We start from the raw sequence: 20,680 nt of genomic DNA, 5'->3' as shown, positions 1-20,680 counted from the left end.
AAGTATCCTCGTGGAGTCTAGAAATGGCCATCTAGTCCACTCTCATAAATTGCAGACAAAATTTAATGTCCACATCTAATCACATGTCCCTAGGTGTCCCAAGCCACTAATCCTGTCCCAGAAGACTACAGAATGTGCAGTCCTTTAGTACAGAAGACCAAAACATTAAAAATCCCAGTGTGCCACAGAAAGAGAGAACTTGGACACTACCACGACTGAAGATCTCTGAAAGAGGAGGGAGGTAGTAACAGGAAAATGCTCGGATGATCTGCAGAAGTGTAGTTTGCTGCAAAGAAGCTGAGGCAGAGAGTGGTAAACTCACAGATGTCAGAAAATTGGAACTTAATAATGTGAAAAAGGCAAACCCTCTTTCTGCTTGCATATTGCAAAGTTATCCAGTCCTGGATAGCCCTTCAGTTATCAAAGCTGTTGGTCTGTTTTCTTCTTTGTTTAGTATCTTCACCTGATGCAAGGGGGAAGTTTGGTGTGAGACTGTATGTGCCTCCCTGTTGCTCAGTTTTACAGTCCCAGACCATCTTGCCTAGTTTAGGTATGCTCATCTGCTTCTGATTTCTGGGTCTTCAGCAGTGCTCAGAGAGCAAGAGCAGTACTTCTCAAAATTCGATAAAAATATGCTTTAAAAGTGATGGTGGGGATAAAGACAGAGATTTAGGTAAATTCAGATTTCAGGCAGCCTCTAACCAGTAGCAGTGCAACATGCATGTGATGGGATCCCCTGCAGCACAGCAGCTGGCTGCTGCTGGAAGCGGCACAAACAGGACAGCTGCAGCTACAGTGTTAAGGGAACTGATCCTGCAAAACTACTGCAGGGAAAACTGCTGAATCACAGACCAGCTGTACCCTAAGACCTCAAAAATCTGGATGTAGACCTGAAGCTGAATATTGGACTGCCTGCTCAGGTAGAAAAGCAGATAAGAGAACAACAGAAAGCCCGAGGAGTGAGACTACATGGCTTCACCTCCTTCAGCCCACTGTGTTTTCAGGTGTGACATGAGCCATTTCTTGGTGGAACACAGCATCATACTGGTCTGGTAAAATAGAGCCAGAAACTCCCTGAAAGAGAAAAAAGGGGAAACATTGTTTTCATATGCCAAAAGCATTACTACACAGCAAAGAGGGGCTCAGCACAACAAAAGAGAAGAAAGCTAATGAGCTGCTGCTACTTTAGCAGCACCCTATATATATTTAGTTTAACAACCTATACGGAAATTATGTTGAGGGCAAGTCTTTTCCTCTACATCCTTACCTTGATGGTCCTGGGGTGAAATTGCTTTTGCAGCCTGGTTGCTGAATTGTACCAGTTGTAACCAAGGTCACGACATTTCTCCCAAGCATTCCCAGTATTGACTCTTCATTCTTTACTGTTTTGAAAACATAACATAACAATATAATGAAAAACAGGAGGGTGTCAGGCAAAGCTGTTTGTAGCATGCAGTACTGCTGCTTTAAGAGACAGCTGTGAAGTGCAGAGAATGAGCAGTGTGCACTAGTCTGGCATGAGATGGGCTACAAATAAATTATTAAGCTTTTCTAGGAGATGGACAGGACATTTTCACCTAGGCTGCAATGCGTGTCATCACATACAGCAAAAGGATAAACAGGCTTGGGCCACCTTGATGAAAATTGATAGTGACTTACACATCCTTATTCAAAACCAGTCATATCCTGATTAAAGCAGCCTCAGACAGCGATTTCCAGAATAATCCTACATAACACTTTCCAAGCCTTCCTAATCATTAGTATGTGTTGATTGGAAAAAGGCTTTATTGTGCTGAGTCAGAAATTCCATATCTGTCTGCTGAATAATTAGAAGGGAAGCATTCTCAAGTTTGTCTTTTCATAGTCATGTGGCCCTGTAGACTATGAAAGGTGGAGATGTTCTTATGGAAGATCCCTCCTATAGAAAGTCATCCCGTGAATTTTAGCTGGCTGGTTTTGTCTGATTAGTTATATTTTTGGATGACAAAATGATTTAATCTCGAGGCAAAATTTTCAAATTCAATAAATCCATCAGAAGTATGGGGGGAAAAAAAGTAGTCTCAGCTAACAGTCTGAAAGTTCGTGAAGTTTATGCCCTCAATCAGTTCTCAAAGAGAACTGACGTTATTTCTTTTTCCATTGAGAACCGTAAAAGCAACATCATGGCAATATAAATTTGGGATACATTTCTACTAAGTGTTTCAGATGGACATTAGGCAATCAGGAGAAATTCAGACTCTCAGATTCTAGGGATATGGTTTATAAATCTCTACCAGCTCCTAACTCTGTAGCACTTATTATTCTGGGTGTAAATTTCTAGTCATTCTCTGTCAAGATATGGGACAGCATGTTTGAAGCACACAGGGCAGAAGATAATTTGTTTTAAAGTTAAATGACTGTCTTTACTTGCCATCACAGTACCACCTCTGAACTACCATTTTACACCTCTGCACAGAGAAAGGGGAGGGTGGAACTCACCTTTGGAAATTTCCATATTGGAAGAGACATCAAGAGGTCATCTTCTTCATGCCCCTTCAAAGAATAAGAATCAGTTGTGCCTAACCCACCACACCTAGGCCTAAATTAGCCTAATTAAAAATCTTCATTGATTTAAAATTGAAATTTGACATGCATCTTGTCATCTTGCTGTAATGCTTTCATAAATGTTGTGAGTAGATTTTTCTCCATTTTCTATAGTTTAAATATAATTTGTTGAGAAGCAAGTTGATTTCTCCTAGGCCTCCGTTTCTTAGATTTGAGGGATAACTGACCACCTCCTTTTTAGAACAAACTTTTACAAAATGGGAGGTTATTATCACCCTTCTTTCTTGTTTTCCTTCTTATTAGACAAAATAAGGCTAGTGTATTCAGCCTTTCCTCCTTGGCTGATCATTCCTACTGCTTTATTCTGGATTATCTCTGGATGGTATACATCTGTCTTTAAGTGCAATGCCCTAAATTGGATACAGTACTTCCACAGAGGCTTCTCCAGTGGCAAGTAGAGCAGAATAATTTCATTCCTATGTCTTACAGCCAACAGTGCTCTTAAAAGCATCCCAGAACAAGATTTGTTCTTTTGCAGCAGCCTTATACACAATTGTGGCACATTGTAAACTTCGAATTTTTTTTTCCACCCAGTAGCTACCAAACCCATTTAAAATCCTCATCGTCCGGTTCCCAGGTTCCACTTATTTCTTCCAAATCCCTGTTTTGCTGCTTCCAAACTGAAGATGTTCACCTAGCTTTTAAATCCTATGTAGTCTTTTAAATCCTATGTAGTCTTTCAAATGTGAACCTCTTAAGTAATGCAGGCACTCCCCCTACTCCATTTGCCGCATCGACAGTGACAGTATTGAACGGAACATGGTCAAAAGCAAACATGACTGCTTGAAGTGCCCTCATAGGTTGACCACAAACCATTATTAACTACAGTTCATCTAAGACTTTTCACTGCATTCAAATACTAAAAGTAAAGGGAGCTCCTTTGACTGCAAGAAATAAACGATAACTTCAGTATCAGTAGGACTCAGTCAGACTCATTGCAGGTGGAAGGAAATTTCACCCAGGTAGTTGTATCTCAGGTTGCCCTAATATAGGTAATATTTTGAATAAATCTATTGCTTCTCTTCAACAGAAGAAACATACTACCTTTAATTTGGATAAACTGCATTGTTTTTGAAAGACATAAATACTTCGAAACCTGTAAGCTGAAAAAAACCACATGGATTAATTTGGTGTGTCATAATCTTGAAGATCTGGACTTGGATATGCACTGGGAAGTAGTGGATGTACAGTGGAGATGTATTTAATATAGTCTATCTGAGAGAGAAAGCAAGCATCTATCCTCTTTCTTGAGAAGTACTTTCAGATGCTTTTGTGAGACTTTGACCCTCAGTTCAAGGCACAATGAAATTCATTAGTCTCTTGTAAATTAAAGTGTTGGTCACTGTTGGTGAACCCTTGACTAGGAAGAAAGAATAAGAGCACAAACAAGTTGTGAACAGGTTGAGAACTTGTGGGTAAAAATCAAGGACAGGGCCAGCAAAGGGCACTTTATTGTTGATGTCTATGACAGGTGCCTGATTGGGGGAGCCTGTCGATAAGGACTTCTTCCTTCAGATATGGGATGCATCATGCACACAAGCTCTCAACCTTATCGGACATTTCAACCACCCAGATATCTGCTGGGGAGGTAACAAAACTGCCTGTGAGCAATCCAGGCACTGGAACTCTTCTAGGGATGGGAAATCCACAGAAATTTTAGATTTCCCATCCCATGACCTCTTGATGTCCCTTCCAATATGGATGTTCAAGGGGATTTGAGCAAGCTGGTCTAGTGGAAGCTGTCCCTGCCATGGGGAGGGGAATTGGAAATAGATGATGTTTAAGGACTCTTCCAACTCGAATTATTCTGTGATTCTGTGATAACATATTACTACATATCTTACCCCTTCCCTGATGCAACATTGCAACTATAGGTTTAAGACAACATCTGTTAACATCGAGAAATTGCTACTTGGTGATCAAGGGTAAGGGGCAGTATTAGGGCACTTCAAGTTTTATCTCCCTGGCTAGTTCTGCCTTGGTTCAACAAGACTGATCCTTCCTCCCCCTGACTTCTCCTAGACATTCCTCTAAAGACTTAGGTAAAATCTGTGAAACTGGGAACATAACTGTACATAGTATCGCTGAGTCTTGTTTGAGTGAATATTTTGATTTTCTTTGCAAAGGACTCTGGAAACGCAGCTCTAAGACAGGGTATGCTTACAGAGAGGTAGTCTTCAAACAGTAGATTAAAACATTGAATTGTGTAATTTTGTTCTTAGTATTACTGCTGCACAAAGCTGCAGACATTTTAGTCAACCCTCTCCCTCCTGTACTGTATCATCACTGTGGTCATCTTCAGTGAGTCTGAGACTCCTTTGGCTCCCACAGCATATTATAAAAGCACTCAGAGTCACAGACAACAGAAACTGCTGCCCAGGTTTTTAAATGTCCACTGCTTAATCAATTTCAGGGTTTGAGTGTTCATTTTCAGGGAGCTACTGATGCCCTCATTTACAATTCAGTCCAATTGGCATTGAAGCTTTCCAGTACATTACAAAATTAGGATGAAAGTACTTACTTATTCTGAGTACATAAAATCAGTGACCACTTCTGGCCCTGGTACAAATATGAAGTTGCATTATTATGAATTGTTATGCTTGCAGTTAAAGGCAAGGAGAGCAATTTATTAACACAAAACAGGCATCTCTTCAATGGCACTTGTAGGAGCTGAAGTACTGTCCTTCTCTAGAGCAGAAGTAAGACTAGTATTCATGCTGTAATTGCCAAAGCAAGATAAGTTGTGAGCATAGGCTTTCTCACTTTAAAGAGAGGGCTAATGCTTAGTTCAGGTAACCACATCAATATAAAGTATTTAATAGGTACCCCAGGCTGAACAATGTTCTCTAATATCAGGTACTGACAAAAATAGTCCAGAAACAAAATATATCTTCCTGTTGTATCTGTATTATGTATGCCAAATGTTACTTTTCAATATTGTCATTTTAGAAATGACACACCCAGCATCACTACATTGATAAAAGATCCTCTCATCAAGAATGAAATGCAAAAAAAATGATAGATCAAGGGGAGCTCAGAGCTCTCCATGACAAAGCAGAGGAGAATGAAGCTTGGTTCCTTGGGGCTGGCAGATCTGGAATTCCCTTTATCATAAGCACTGTTTCACTTCACCTCAATGAGTCATGCTGGTGAATCCTGAGGTTAATTATTAGATTATTCTTATACACATCAAAGGCTTTTGGAGGCTCCTGAGTCTTCACAGTTTAATATGTTCATTTATCAAGTGCAAGTGGGACAAATGAAAAGTAATTAAATGATTTTTTTTCAGACTTTTAAAATTATCTGTTATTTTCAAACTTCACTCATTGGACCATTTCTGTGATACTGCAGAAACTGCAGAGTAGTACTAAGAGGGATAACTGCTTGCAATAGTTTTCAAGCTTTTCAATCATGAATTGGTTGACATTTGAAGTTTTATTTGAAATGTGATAGTATCAAAGTTTATTTGGATATTTCTCAGGCCAGAGCAAACACTCACTGAGGTCAATGGTTATCTTTCCAGACCGTTTTAGAATCACAGAGTGTGTAAATCTGGAAGGCACCACAGTGGGTCATTCCACAGAGGTCCAACCTCCCTGCTCAAGCAGGGTCATTCTAAAGCACATGGCACAGGATTGTGTCCAGATGGTTCTGGAATATCTCCAATGAGGGAGACTCCACAACCTCCCTGGGCAACTGTGTTCCAGTACACAGTCACTCACACAATAAGTTCTTTCTCATGTTCAGGTGGAACTTCCTGTGCATCAGTTTCTACCCATAACCTCTTGTTCTATTGGTTGGCATCACTGAGAAGAGCCTGGAAGTAATACTTCTTTATTTCCAACAGGTCAGCCATCCTCACCTATATTTAGATGAAGAATTTTGCTTGACTTTCTAGTCCAACACTATTTCAAAGGCACAGACCTCTTCTTTGAGGGTCAAGATGCCTTGCTAACACCAACAAGTGTTGGTGTTGACAGTATGACAGAGGCAGCATTCAGAAGGACAGAGAAATTACATATAGTAATAGGAACTGAAATTCTTTTTGTTGTTCTTTTATTACCTCATATCAGTGAGGGCTTCCCCCCTCCTCCACCCCTTTCATTCTAAGAAGAGAATGCAGTTAAAGGAATTAATAAGACCAAAATTGTCTTCTACATAAATGTAAAACACAGGTTATTCCTGTGTGCATGTGGTCCAAAATATAGCAAAAAACTTACCCGATCAAGAGCTGAATGAGAGGAAATTTTCTTAGTTCTGTCTTAGCAGAGTGACAAGAGGTTCTGCAAAGCAGCGGGCTGTAAAAGGAGATCTAAGGGCAAAGAAGAAACTGTCTTCCCTTTAGAGCCCACAGTTCCACAGAAAAATTGGGTCTAGTTGGTTTTTTGCTGAAATAACAGGTTACAAGTAGAGAACCACACTGGTCCGTCTAAGGGGTATGTGCCTCTCTAAGAAAAATACAGGAATTGAAGTGGCTTGGAATACTTCTGCCTTCCATAGAAGACTACTGAATTGTTATGTTTTTTAAAAGAAAGAGGCTAGATAATAGAAAATAATCCTTGGGGAAATGCAATACAATTACATTTCTTCTTGTTTGATAAGTGTAAAATCAATTCTGCGGTGTTTTACCTGCATTCTGCACTATTCTTTAAAATGTCAGCAAAAGGTTTTATTACTATTTATTACTAGAGGAGGGAGTTAGTTCATTCACTAAATCTAGCAAAGAAACCATACAATCTAATTCCTTGCAAGAAATGTAGGTTTCATATTTACTGCATCAAGGCAACAATACTGAGATAATAATAGACTGCAGGAGCTCTGAGGGAATTGTTCTGACCTGTTGCACCAGATGTGAACTGAGGTATCCCCTCAGCAAAGAGTGGATGTAAAGGGAGGTCTTTACAGGCAGAGGAAGAGGTGTGAGAAGAAACTATTGACTATGAGAAGAGGTGTGAGAAGAAACTATTGTTTATAAAAGAAATCTGAAAACTGACTGGGGGCTTGAGGGTGGAGGAAAGCATGTCAATTCAGCATTTCAGACACTAAATTATTACAGTATTTCATCTAGTGCATTCACAGTCTGTACTCATCATTGAACATCTTGGACTTGAAAAATAAGTGAAATCACAAAAATGAAATATGGACCAGAATTATATGTTATTTACTGCATTATTGCATTGCCTGCATGCATCATATCCACTATGTATTTCTTTATTCTGGTAATGGATATGAATTTTGAGAAAAAAACATCCCAAAAAATTCCTTTTAGATACTTCTTGCTTTCTTCCTTTCGGCATTCTCAAATTATACTCTATTTTTTATGAAAGTCTATTTTTTTCCATGAATCCATCATCATTTACAACATAGAAAAGGCCTTTCCAGATGATGTCTCTGTATAACTCAAATTGATTAATTTTAACCCCTAACAATTCAGGACTTAGGCAGTACAAATATGACTTCCATCCTTGGATCAGACACTCTGGATCTCAATCATATTTCCTGTTAGTTTTCAGTGTTCTGTGGTATGAGCAAGTTAAAAAGAAAAACCTCTTTGAAAAATCTAATTTGAAGTATAATTTCATTCTTGATAATTTTTTAGAAAAGTTTCAATTTTTCTTCTTCACATTACAAGATTTGAAGTTGTTCATTTGTGCTACCTGATTGCAAATAGACATATCTGGAGGTCTGCTAACAGCTGTGGTCTATTTTATATATATGTTTGCATGTATATATAAACGTGTATATGTATCTCAGGGGATTACAACTTTCGGTATTGCAACACACAGCAACATTTTTCCATTAGCTCAGCACTCAGGAACCTATGCTTATAGGTCTGGAAATATCTGAGTCCATCTCTTGGGCCAGATATGGGTTACTGTTGAGCAGCTGTAGATTTCTGTGTAGTGAGTGTGCTCAGGCTCAGGGTGGAATGCTGGAACCTCAGCCCTTTGTACTGTCTTTGTAAATGTATTAGGATGAATTATATCATCTTAGTTAGGACAGTCTGCCCTCTATCACTGTTGTATTTAGCTGTCTGTATGTTGCTTCCTGTTTTCTTGCATGTAGAAAGTTTATTTCCATCCTGGTGTGCCTCCAGAAGAATCACCTGACTCTTCTGTCTGTATCTTCATTCCCGAAAGGAGCAGCAAACATCTGCGACACACAGAAAATACCCTTTTGTCCAGAAACTCCAATCTAACTCTAAAGTGACAGAAATCTACATTAGCTGCAAAACATATGAGATTTCTAGATTGCCAAAATACTTCTGACTGATGTAACACAAATCAGGACACTCAATATGTTTCTTGTATTACACAAGCACACAAAAAACATTATAGTTTTGTGTTCAGGCCTATAGAAATAAACAGAGGACTCCTTTCCTCAGATGAGCAGACATAAATACCCATCAATACCTCAAACACTTTTCAACTGTTATGCTTCTGAACAATTTTAAACTTCTGGGTAGTGCACAGATAAGCGCTTTATAGACAGGTAGGCAGCTGGAAATTACTAATGTGTGATTTCTACTGATCACACCACCAAACAAAATATGCTCCTACTCAGCTGGCAATCTATGGCCTGAAAGAAGCATTAAACTCTATTTCTGAATCAGTTCCTCAGTGTGTGTCTCTCCCAGTAGAATTCCTTTCTCTCTGCTTTATCCTGCCACATATGACTATATGCTCATTTTTTTTTTACTTTTAAACCTCTTAGATTTTGAAAAGTGCTTTATTTATGATGAAACAATAGATTATTTCTTTTTCTGGAGAAGCATTCTCCATTATGTCTTTATGCAGTAATCTTTGAGCTGTGTAAGGCACTGCTACTGCTCTGACCAATGACCTAAAGGCTTGGCCTGAAAAGCTCATCAACAACCAGGTTTGTGCACTTCTTCCCTTCCTGTAATCACTGTGAGGGAACATCTTGCACAAAGGTCCACAGTGCCCCAGGGCTCTCTATTTTTGTACACAAAATGGAAAGTATCTGGTGATAAAACTACATCTAAAAAGTGAACATTGTATAAATGCTCACATACCAGAAACAATAACCTGATCCTCACCTGGTATCTTTGTGAGCATGGGGAAAGAAAACACCAGAAAGTACCTGGACTTCTCAAAACTGTTACGAGCTTATATTGGGCAACATGTGCCAGTGATCAGAATGACATGCCAAATGATCTACAGCATAGGGAAGCAGACTGAATGCAAAAGTGTCTGTACCATCAGAAATTGATTTGACGATTATGTCAATTACTTTTGGCACTAAGCTTCCTGTGGGTTATTTTCTGATTGATCTTTTGGCCATCTGTGACTATTTCCCTATCTGTGCTTATTTTCGGAGAGATTTAATGAATGCTTTGGCTATCATAAATCATTCAAAATTTTTTCCCATGTGGAATATCTACTTATAACGTTTGGGTCAGCTTTGATTATTCCTTCTCCCTCTCAGGTTGTAAACGCTGTTGCTGAGCAATAACATTAGTCACAAAAGAGTTCCCCCAACCAATCTTGATGTAATTTACCAGGAAAACCCAGCCCTACACATTTTTGTGCAGTGTACTTTTTTTTTTCTGGAACACGATTTTTATCTCCAAGTTTCTTTCAATCCTGTTGAATTACTCATGCTAAATAGGCTGCTACAGCAGCAACTTCTGCATGCTAATGTGTCAGATATTGATGCTATTTACACGATATCTCATTTAAGAGCTTAAACACACATCTTTAAATGTTGCAGCATTTACAGATTCAAAGATAGCAGAGAGAATGGCATTATGTCACTTACTATCATTCCTTGTTTTGCTGTGTGACAACACAGAGTGGCAGCTTCACACTTATTTTAAACTCTTTTTTTTGACAAAACATACTGGTAATATCAGTTTTCATTTTATTTCCTGGGAGATATCTGTGGAGTACACAAAGAAATGGATTTAGCATTTTTTTCTCCATTTGTTCGTAGAACTGGTAGTATTGAATAACGAAAGGAATGGAAGTGAAACATCTAAGCATGGAGTTCAAAATTACCTAGTTGCCAACAAAAATATTTTAAAAACCCTACCAAGAGCTTGGTGGTTTTAATTTAAAAAAAAAAATTTCCTTTTTCTCTCCTAACTCAGTATTACTTCCGTGGTATGATGTGGCATCATAATTATACTTTCCCTCTACCCTGTTGTAGAATCATCCAGGAAAGCAGATCAAATAAGATGTGAAATGTGAGGAGAGGCAGAGGCTTTCAAGCCTTCTTTAGCCATTAAAAAAAAAGTGAAAATGGTGCAACCCCCCTTTTTTTTTCCTCTGCCTTTGCAGATCACCTTTAAAGGTTCCTGTTGTCCTCCATTCACATCAATTGTGAGCAAGCTATTATCTTTATGGACTCAGGATGCTGGTTTCAGACTTGCAGTCCCTAAGCAGTGATGTACATCAAGTAACCTTTTATTTATTTATTTGAATGCTTCAGCTCCTGAGACTCAGGCCTGCCCAACATTCTGACAATCAGGGTTAATTACTGTAATGCTTCTCTGGCAGGTCCTCCTTAAAACATCTTAGCAATATTGTAGCTCATCCAGGATAATGTTGATTGCTACCTGTACAGGACTTTGTCAGCATATTACTTCCACTTTGTGCAGATTGGGCACTTGCAATTTGAAGTGCTCAAACCAATTTTTAGCACAGATAAGCAGCTTGAAAGACAGATTCTCTGATAACAATCAAACCTCTGATCCGTGGCTTTCTCAGGTACCTTCTTGTTTGTTTGATACTCTAAGACTCACTTCACTGAATACCTTATTGCTTCATCAGTCTGAAGGCAGCACAACACATCTTGTTTCTCACTTTGAATATTGATGTGAGGTAAGTCTCAGTTTGACTAAGTTTATCTAATTTAAAATACCCTAACAAACAAGTTTTAGTCTATGATCAGAAAGGGTCTTCCTGTCCTCCTCATTCATTGTTTTTTATAGGAGTGGCTTACTTTGCAGAACTCCACTACAGAAGCCAGGTGACCATTCCTTTTCTATCTCTACCTCTTGGTTTGTCCACGCAACATATCAGATCTCACTACAAGACTCTCAGACTAAGACAAACCCTGACTGACGGTAGACAAAGTAGGTAAGATATAGATCTTCTAAGCACTGACACTGAGGGGTGTAGTTAAAGCATGTGGAAGTCCACCTGTGTGCAAACTGACCCACTGAGAAGTGCTCAGAGGATATACTCAGCCATCTTTGCTATCCAGTGGTTACGCTGCAGCTGAAAACAGTGTAGCAAGGCTGTTTCAACAAAACACACCTCAAGACTTTCAGTCGCAGGCTTAGCAAAGAAAATGACCTAGGTCTCATCCTTAGCCCTAATCTTTTGCAGGTGGGAATAGTTAGGCTTTTCAGAATAATATCTCTGTAAGTCTGTGAGGCCAGTAAGCCTGAGGCAATCAGTGGGGAGTGCTGAGCAGAAGCCAGTCAGGCTGTCAAAGGTTAAAACAGCCCATGGGTTGCTCTAAACTAGGCTGGTGAAGGGACTGGAACACAAGTCCTATGAGGACTGAGGGAGGCTGTTGTTTAACCTGGAGAAGAGGAGGCTCAGGGGAGACTTCATGACTCTCTACGACTACCTGAGAGGAGGTTGTAGCCAGGTGGGGTTTGGTCTCTTTTCTCCAGGCAGCTATCAGTAAGACAAGAGGGCATGGTCTCAAGCTCTGCCAGGGAAGGTTTAGGTTGGATGTTAGGAAGAAATTCTTTACAGAGAGAGTAATCAGGCATTGGAATGGGCTGCCCAGGGAGGTGGTGGATTCTCTGTCCCTGGAGGTATTTAAGAAGAGATTAGATGTGGGCACTTAGTGCCATGGTCTAGTAACTGTGGTGGTAGTGGATCAAGGGTTGGACTTGATGCTCTCAGAGATCCTTTCCAACCCATCTGATCTGATTCTATGATTCTAAAGTGTGGTCTGCTAAGGTAAGCCGTTAGGAAACTCTCCCAGCAGCTGGTAATGGCTAAGTTTATCACTGATTGAGAGTAGAAGTAAATTACTGTTGATTGCTTTAATTCTTTCTAAGGTACTCCCTATTATTTAGGGAAAATTCCATCTATTAATTTCCTTCTTGAGTGCTTTATATCAACAGTGCTCAAACAAGGACTGAAGATGTGATCCAGAAGTAGCACCACTTTGCAACTTCAACCTTGTAACTGCACATTCAAGCTACTGACATAATTACATGTAAGCAATGCTATCAAGTATTAAGTTGCAGCCCAGGTGACCTCCTTATGCTAAGCCCGTCTGCAAGTGACCCATGAGTAGTCTTTGTACTTAATTTCCTGCTTATAAAATTCAGTTCATTGCATCCAAATCAAAACACAAGAAATAACAGATGATACCATCTGGCCAGCTGACTAAAGAGTCAGCATTGTGTAGCCTTTCAGTTATGCCAGTACACTAGATCAAGATATTCAGTCAACTGATAATTTGACTTCAATGACATTTAACTAGTTACCTAAAGGCATGGGAATGACCAATGATGAATGAGAAGTGTCTAAATGTATTTGTGTAGCTGGAATAATGCAAATCAATGTCTCAATCTAGAGACAAATATCTTTACCTGTGAGTTTAACTGAAAACAGAGAAAAACTCCATTTCATGGTGCATGTCCATTTCTTAGGAATTAAATGTAGTAATGACTCATTGTTATGTAACAACAACAAAAAGCTGTCTTACTTTTGAGCACAGTTATGTTACGGGAACTGAAGAATTCAAGCAGAAATTCTCAAAAGGAGAAAACTTCAAACCAAATACTGTTATTTCCAATAAAAGTAGAAGGGCTGTAGATGCCTAAATCCTGCAAGTTCAGGTTGTGAGATTGTGGTAGGGCACATCTGCAGAGTATTTTTTCAGGTAGATTTGATCTCACACTTCCCATTCCCTGAGCCAACTGCAAACCCCAAATCTCTGTATTGGCAGACGTAGCAAAGTTTTCAATGGGCTGAGGGTACTTAATTTGTTGCTGCAGATCAGATGGTGTTTGGTAATCCACCCAATTCCTTCCCTTGTGTGTATTTTTGAATCAGATTCTACTACAAAGAATTTCAAGAAAAGAATTTATATCTACATGTTGCAGAGGCTTGGGAACAAAGGAAAAAATCTGAGAAGGAAAATGTAATTGGGGAACTAAGCAGTGATGCAGGACTGTAAAAAAAAAGACATCTGGTGTGGAAGGAAGCTTCACATCCATTATTTTGCATGTAAAACTCATGCAAAGATCAAGTGTTCACCTCAGAATAAACCCTGAATGAAACAGTTATTTTTTTTTCAGCTAATATTTTGATCAAAACATGTCTGCTCACAGTTACTGCCTTTAGGAAAGCCTTTGTGAGCAGTCTGAGCCATGGAAGTGCTTTAGTGAAGTAGACTGTAATCTTCCAAAAAATTTTTTTTGAAAAATAGGCTCACAAAATAACTGAGATTGGCAGGGATCTCTGGAGGTCTTTAGTCCAACCTCTTGCTCAGAGCAGGCTCAGCTATGAGATCAGATCACATAGCTCAAGACTTTATACAGCTGGGTCCTTCAAACCAGACCCTGACCATCTTGGTGGACCTCCACTGAATTTGCCCGATTTGATCCATATCTTTCTTGTACCAGGTGGCCCAAAACTGGACACAGTACTCTATGTGCCCTCCAAGGAGTGCTGAAAAAAGGGGAATGATCACTCTCTTTGATGCACTGACCGTGATGCTCTTGATACAGCCTCAGGAGCTGTTGGCCTTGATGGCCCCCAGTGAGCACTTGCAGCCTCTGTCTCTGTAAGGAGTAAACAAGCTACTGGTGGCCCTGCTTTTGAATCAGTAATACTGAGCTCTGCCCTGAATTCTGCTGACAGCTCCAGATATGCTACTTGGGGTCTCGGAAAAAAAAAAAAAAAAAAAGCTTATTTTCTTCTTAAGCATTCAGTTTTCTTTAGTTTAATGCTAGGGACAATAAAGTGCCAGTTTCTTTCCTCTGACCATATGTTATACTTTCTCCTAGCTCATCCCACTCCTACAATGTTTTTTTGTTGTTGCAAGCAAGGCACATTTTAGTAGCTGTATTACACGGACTCTACACCCAGGAAATGTTCAGCGGTACCTGAGGCTAAAATAGTGCTTGTTGAGCTCATGAATAGAAAGCATGCACACTACCCTGAGAATACTGATTTTTTTTTAAAATTTATTTTATTTTTGGAAGAAACTGGACTCTTTCAGGTTCAACCACAGGAGTTACAGCTAAACCAGCTTCAACTCAGCAATAGCCTGCCTGGGATGTAAGGTATAATACCTCACTTTGAGCTGTCAGAACTCCTGGTGCCTGAGCTGTCCCTACAGCACACTGCAGTCACTTCTGTGCAGTGCAGGCATATCAGTAGTTTGTATGAGATATATCTCAAGTGTGTTGTAATGCCTTCTGGGTAGCTGCTGGAACTAAGAATGAGCTAATATACTCTCTCCCTCTGCCAGACTTATTAGTTTAGAATGAGTGTTGTGAGGACTACAGCTACATGTCTGCCAATACAGAGACTTGGGGTTTGCAGTTGGCTCAGGGAATGGGAAGTGTGAGATCAAATCTGCCTGAAAAAATACTCTAGATGTGCTCTACCACAGTCTCACAGCTCAGTTAAGCTATGTTGCCTGCTCTATTTTTTTTCCTTCCCAATTAATTTAAGGTTTTGTTTATCTTAGAGGAACATAAGTGAATTTTCATGCTGAGATGTGTACTTTGTTAAATCAGGAGCTTATTCTATATCATAGTTTCTCTTTCTTCCTTTTACAGACCTGAGCCAAAAATCACAGACCCCTGTTAATTTGAGCATACCTACCCTGAAACTTAAACAAGTTGCCCACTGAAGACTGAACTCTTCCTGTGCTTATATCCATACAAGTCTTGTCTCCATCTTCCAAAATCAACAGATACCCACCCAGGTGATATGAACTGCTGCTTTTGCTTCTTTATATGCACAGGGACAGCTCTTGAAAGCTGATAGGCAGATTGAAAGGAGGTGAGAGAACTAAAAAAGGGTCTGGGTACAAGTTAGCTTGTTACAGTAGGTCGCCTACACCACACGAGAGGTGACTCATGAGTAAGCAACTGCTTCATGCAAGAGTAACTCTTGGAAGTATTTTGCAGAAATGTTTTTTTTGCATTCTGCTCATGATGGGGCAGGTCCTCATAGCTAATACCAGTGCCACACTGGTATTTATCCCATGGAACATTGTGTTTAACACACAAGCCTGATGGCATTGCTAGAAATTGTATTAACCTGCCAGTACGTAACTGCAGCCTTGTGTGAAAATACCGCAATGTATCTCTATTAAGAAAGTCTGATGTGAATTTTAACTGAAAATAAAAACAGTCTTGCTTATATGCAAAAAATCCAGGGCTACCACCCAGAAATTCCCTCAGGGAATACAGTTGCTAACAAAACCCCTAATGTTTCAAGTGAATTTCATTCACAGAAAATGTACTGCAAATTTCATGAACTCTGCTTTCTGTTACTGGAGAGGAAGAGCTGTAGGTTAGAATTTGTTAATGAAACAGGACATGTACTGAATAAATGCTGAATATTCATCCAAATAAGTGTTATTCCATGACCATGAGCTCTAATTATGTCAACACAAATATGTTAACATCAAGTAAAAAGAAACCTTAATAAAATTCAAGCAGCTCAATGAAAATAAAGTGACATTGAAGCTAAAGGGCATGGAAGTTGAAATAAATAAACTACAAAAAAGGCTATATATTTCAATGCAGTTTGCTTTTGTTTTTAAAGTAGCTATTATTATGAGGAAAATAACTGTCATTTCAGAAAAAATAGATTTTTTTCTTTTTTCAGTGTGCAAAATAGAGCACACAGTATCACTTTCCTAAGATTTGTTGAAAACTGCTGCCACTTGTTAAATCATTTTTCCTCTTTCTAAATAAATTCTTTGATTCTGGAAAGTACTTGGCAGTGTTTAAAATCCTACTCCCACTGAGTCCAAACAGAATTTTGTCATTGACCTCAATGGATTAAAACTTTATTTTGCTTCTGAAAATCTTGCCTGTAATAGCAATATCCTTTTATTTCAACACGTCCATAATCAACTTTTTACTAAAATTCCTTGGTCTTAGCTGATTTTTTTTTTAATAGCAGAAAAAGAAAAAAAATTAATCCATCTCCTAGACAGCCATAAACATTTCCAATTTCTAATTGCAAGTGTTAGACTGGGAAGAGGTTCTAATCAGTCTCAGCAACCCTCTTGGTTTACGTCATAGGCTTGATGCTGAAACACTGAGTGCTTGCAAAAGACTGCCAAGAAATGACTGAAACATTAAGAACTCTGTGTAGGGTGTTTTCACAAAAATTTCAAATCAACAATTATTGTGAGAGTTTTGATGAACCAGGGCAGAGAGAGTCTGCAGTTTATCAAATGCATTTCTCTGTATTGTTTTATTAGCTCAAGACATGAACCAACCAGAGTCTGAAAAACAGGTCTTGTGATTGGTGATAAGTTTTCAAAGATTTTGGAAGGAAGAAGATGATGTGTCCCATATAAATAGAGTTGTTAAACTGTTTTAAAGCATTATGCCATAATAAAGACATAACCAGCAAGCAGCTCTTTCTTGGTAATGAAAAGGGAAATAGAAAAACAGGATTTGGAGAATTTGTCTGCAAGTTTCCTGTAGGAATACATAAGTGTTAGTTAGCGAAGAGCCTCTTTTTATTATTGCCCTGCAACTCGATTAAGTTGCTCTCACAGGGGCTGGGATAGAGCCTGCATGGCCTTCTCTTTTCAAAAAATCATCTAACTTCTACATCTACCCTGAAATTCAGAGTTTCCATTTTCACTAGAATTGTTAGAAAAATTATTAGTAATTTTGAACTTTTACCCTAATATATCTAAAAAGCTTTTCAAGAGTTTTAACTTCCATACTGACCTGTAAGGATAGAAGCTTTGTTTTGCTAAAAGTAGCACATAGACAAGACAGTTAAGGAAATGGCAAACCTTAAAGGCCATCGGTATTCTTTTCCGAATTTAATGTGTTTCCAGCAGCAACATATTTCGATCATAGCTGGTTCTCTGCAGCTGATAGGCTAGCACCTATTACTCTGTATTATCAATGTGGCAGGACAAGAATTTTGCTGCCTCCATTCCTGGATGATGTTGCTTGACTTGGTGTTCAGTGAGTGTCTTTCTAATTTGTCCTCAGAGAGTATTGTATATGATAGCTATATACTGTGTGTTTGCACCCACAACTCTCCCTTTTTTGTGTCTTCTACATGTACTGTTAAGAATTTCAGTAGTTCACATCAAATTCAGTCTTACTTCCAGATTTCATAACCTCAGTACAATCAGGTGTAGGATTCCAGCAAGATAAAATTCATGTCTGAGTCAGCACATGGAAATTCCCTCCAGACTCTGGGATTCCTGCCAGCATTTTCAGCATTGCTTAGCAGCTTCCATCAAGCAACTTTGAATACAAACATCAGCTTCTACAGGCTCTACATTTCCCAGGTTTTGCAGAATTTACAGTTGCGCTGTACAGCGAAGGAACCCATGATCTATAAGAGCTGATGAAACAAAACTCTGGAGCAGGCATAAGGTCTGTGTCTCTAACAAAGTGAGATTTGCATTCCTGGTTTTCTCTCTAATGCTTCTATTCATCTTAGAGCACCGGCTTTGCTTTCTGTCTTATCCATTAGTCACACTAACTTGGCATTTCTAACATGCTCTTATAGGGACAAGCATTCCTACTTCCTTCGGGGCTCATCCAACCTCTTTATATTCAGTGATAACTGCTGGGGGTAAGCAAGAAAGAGAATTCACCAAACACTCCCCTTCCAGAGAAAACTCTCTTGTGAATAAAAGCTGCCAATTCCTTTAGTAATGTTTGCAGCCTTTTTTATAAACAAACCAGCTGAAAGCATTGTTATTTGAAAAATAGTCATAGAAAGGAAAAAGCATCTAGTTTTAATGGGAATAAATATTCAGGAGATTATTCACTCTGCACCAGTTTTAGAAAGCCTTTTTATTATTCTCCAAATAAACTGGCAGTGGGAAAGGGGGAAGCAAGGACATGGTGTTCACAGAGAATGTGAATGTAGTTCATCTCCAAAGTATGATGCTTAGGTTATCATGACAAATAATGTCATGTGATCACTCATATGATGAATGCAAAAAGTATCTACCATGGCTATGAGTTTGCACATTTAGTACAAGTTGGAATTTATTTCTGATGAGACAAATACAGACTGTGTGTGTCAGTTTAACACTGTCTGACAAATAGCAGTTGTATTCAAATATTTGACACAGGGGGCATTAACCCTGAAGTAGGCTTAATGCTTGTCCGTTTGATTTATATGGAGCTCCATTTTTCATTCTGGCTCCTGACAGAGAATTCCCAAATGAAAGCAACTGAAACAGCACCACAGAGAAGTATTATCTCCCGCTCAGGTGCTGATTCTCTTTCATCACAATAATCAAGCTATTCTCAGAGGGTTCATCTAGCAAAGGTTGGAAATGAGATATGTATCCAGTATTCGATTCCACTCTTTATTAAATGGGACTCGAACCTATCCACCTCAGAAACTGCACATCCAGAGCGGGATCATGGGAGAGATACTTTCATAATTTTTATCCTTAGAAAGCCATAAATAAAGCTGGAAAGTAAGCCAGCAAGTATTACTTTCTAATCTAGTGATCAAGACAGCTACTTCAGAAGACACAGTCCTCTGAAGGGGAGGACCATGCCCAAAGGTTCACATATTCTACGTGAAATTGGTCGTAGGGCAAAATGAATTAAGCAGGTCTTCTCCATCAGTTTTGTCTCCTTAGGCTATAGTATTATGGGCTTCTTACTCTGCTACTATAAATTTTCAGTGATTACATGGACATTGCAAACAAAGAGAACTCAAAACAAGGAGGAGTACTGACTAGTTCTTCTTTTTAATGCCCAGGAATAAATTATAGACGTTGCAGGGAAGGAGGGAACCCCAACTGAGACACCCTAAACTTTCACTTCTGCTTTCAGAAATTGTTTTAAAGAAAAGTGTACTTGGTTCACTGTACCTTTTTTCAGTGAAAGTGTCCCAAAGTGCCGAGGCAGGCATGTACATTTTTGAAGAGGTAGGATTTCAAAAGCTGGATTGGCAAAACTCCTCTCACAGGTCGCTTTTTGTAGTCGGAAACATGTAACTGCCCACTGACTAACTCTGTAGTCATCAGTAAACCCAAGGCAGGACAGACTGTTTCTGTGGTGCATCACCAAAAATATAAAGTAATATATTGCTCTTGGAACTGAATGGAAAAACTACAGTACGTGAGCCCCAGAAAAAGCAGAACACTTGAGTCCTAGGAAAATGCATGCATACCCACCTGCTCAGGTCTGCTAATAAATTCATACATACCACATTTATATATAATTTATATCAATGATTCCAGGGGAAGAAACTGTGAGAAGGAACTTTTGCCTTTACTAATGAAAATAAAGATGAGTTCCCACTGGGCTGGAATGTAGAAAGGGAAGAGTCCATAGCAGGAACTTCAAGCAATGTAATGATGCTGCCAGAGCAAATCCTTCTCAACAAGTTGCATAACAACAAGGTTATAACTGAGGTACAGGGAAAGATCTTTGAATAAAACAGCCCTCTCTAGAACTTAATTTTGCATCAACTCTTGCAATCATTTTTTGTTCATATGTCTAATATATTCTTTTTAGCTACTTTTTCTTCTCTCCTCTAGAGATGACCCCTTCTCTAGTTCAATATTTTACTTTTCCTGGCCCAAAGACTTCTACAGGTATACCCTATTCCTGTCTACAGAATATCTGCACAGGATGAAGCAGCTGAAACATGTAAGAAATGGTCTATGTAGTGAGTCTAATCACAATGACAACTACCCCATAATATCTCCCTACACTTGGCTGAGCCTGAAAATGTTTTTCCTCTAAAGTTCCCTCTTTAAAACCCCTAGAATAAGTCTTAGGTTCTTCAGCAGGAAGTGTTACTGCCCGATGCTTGTGCCCAGGTAGATGTCTGCTAATGCCTTGAATTGTTGACTGCAAACAGTGTGCTGCAAAGGA

The sequence above is a fragment of the Myiozetetes cayanensis genome, unplaced genomic scaffold (genome assembly GCF_022539395.1).
Source record: "Myiozetetes cayanensis isolate MyiCay16 unplaced genomic scaffold, myiCay2020 scf1, whole genome shotgun sequence".
NCBI lineage: Eukaryota > Metazoa > Chordata > Aves > Passeriformes > Tyrannidae > Myiozetetes > Myiozetetes cayanensis.
Note: the sequence above shows the minus strand (reverse complement) of the source record.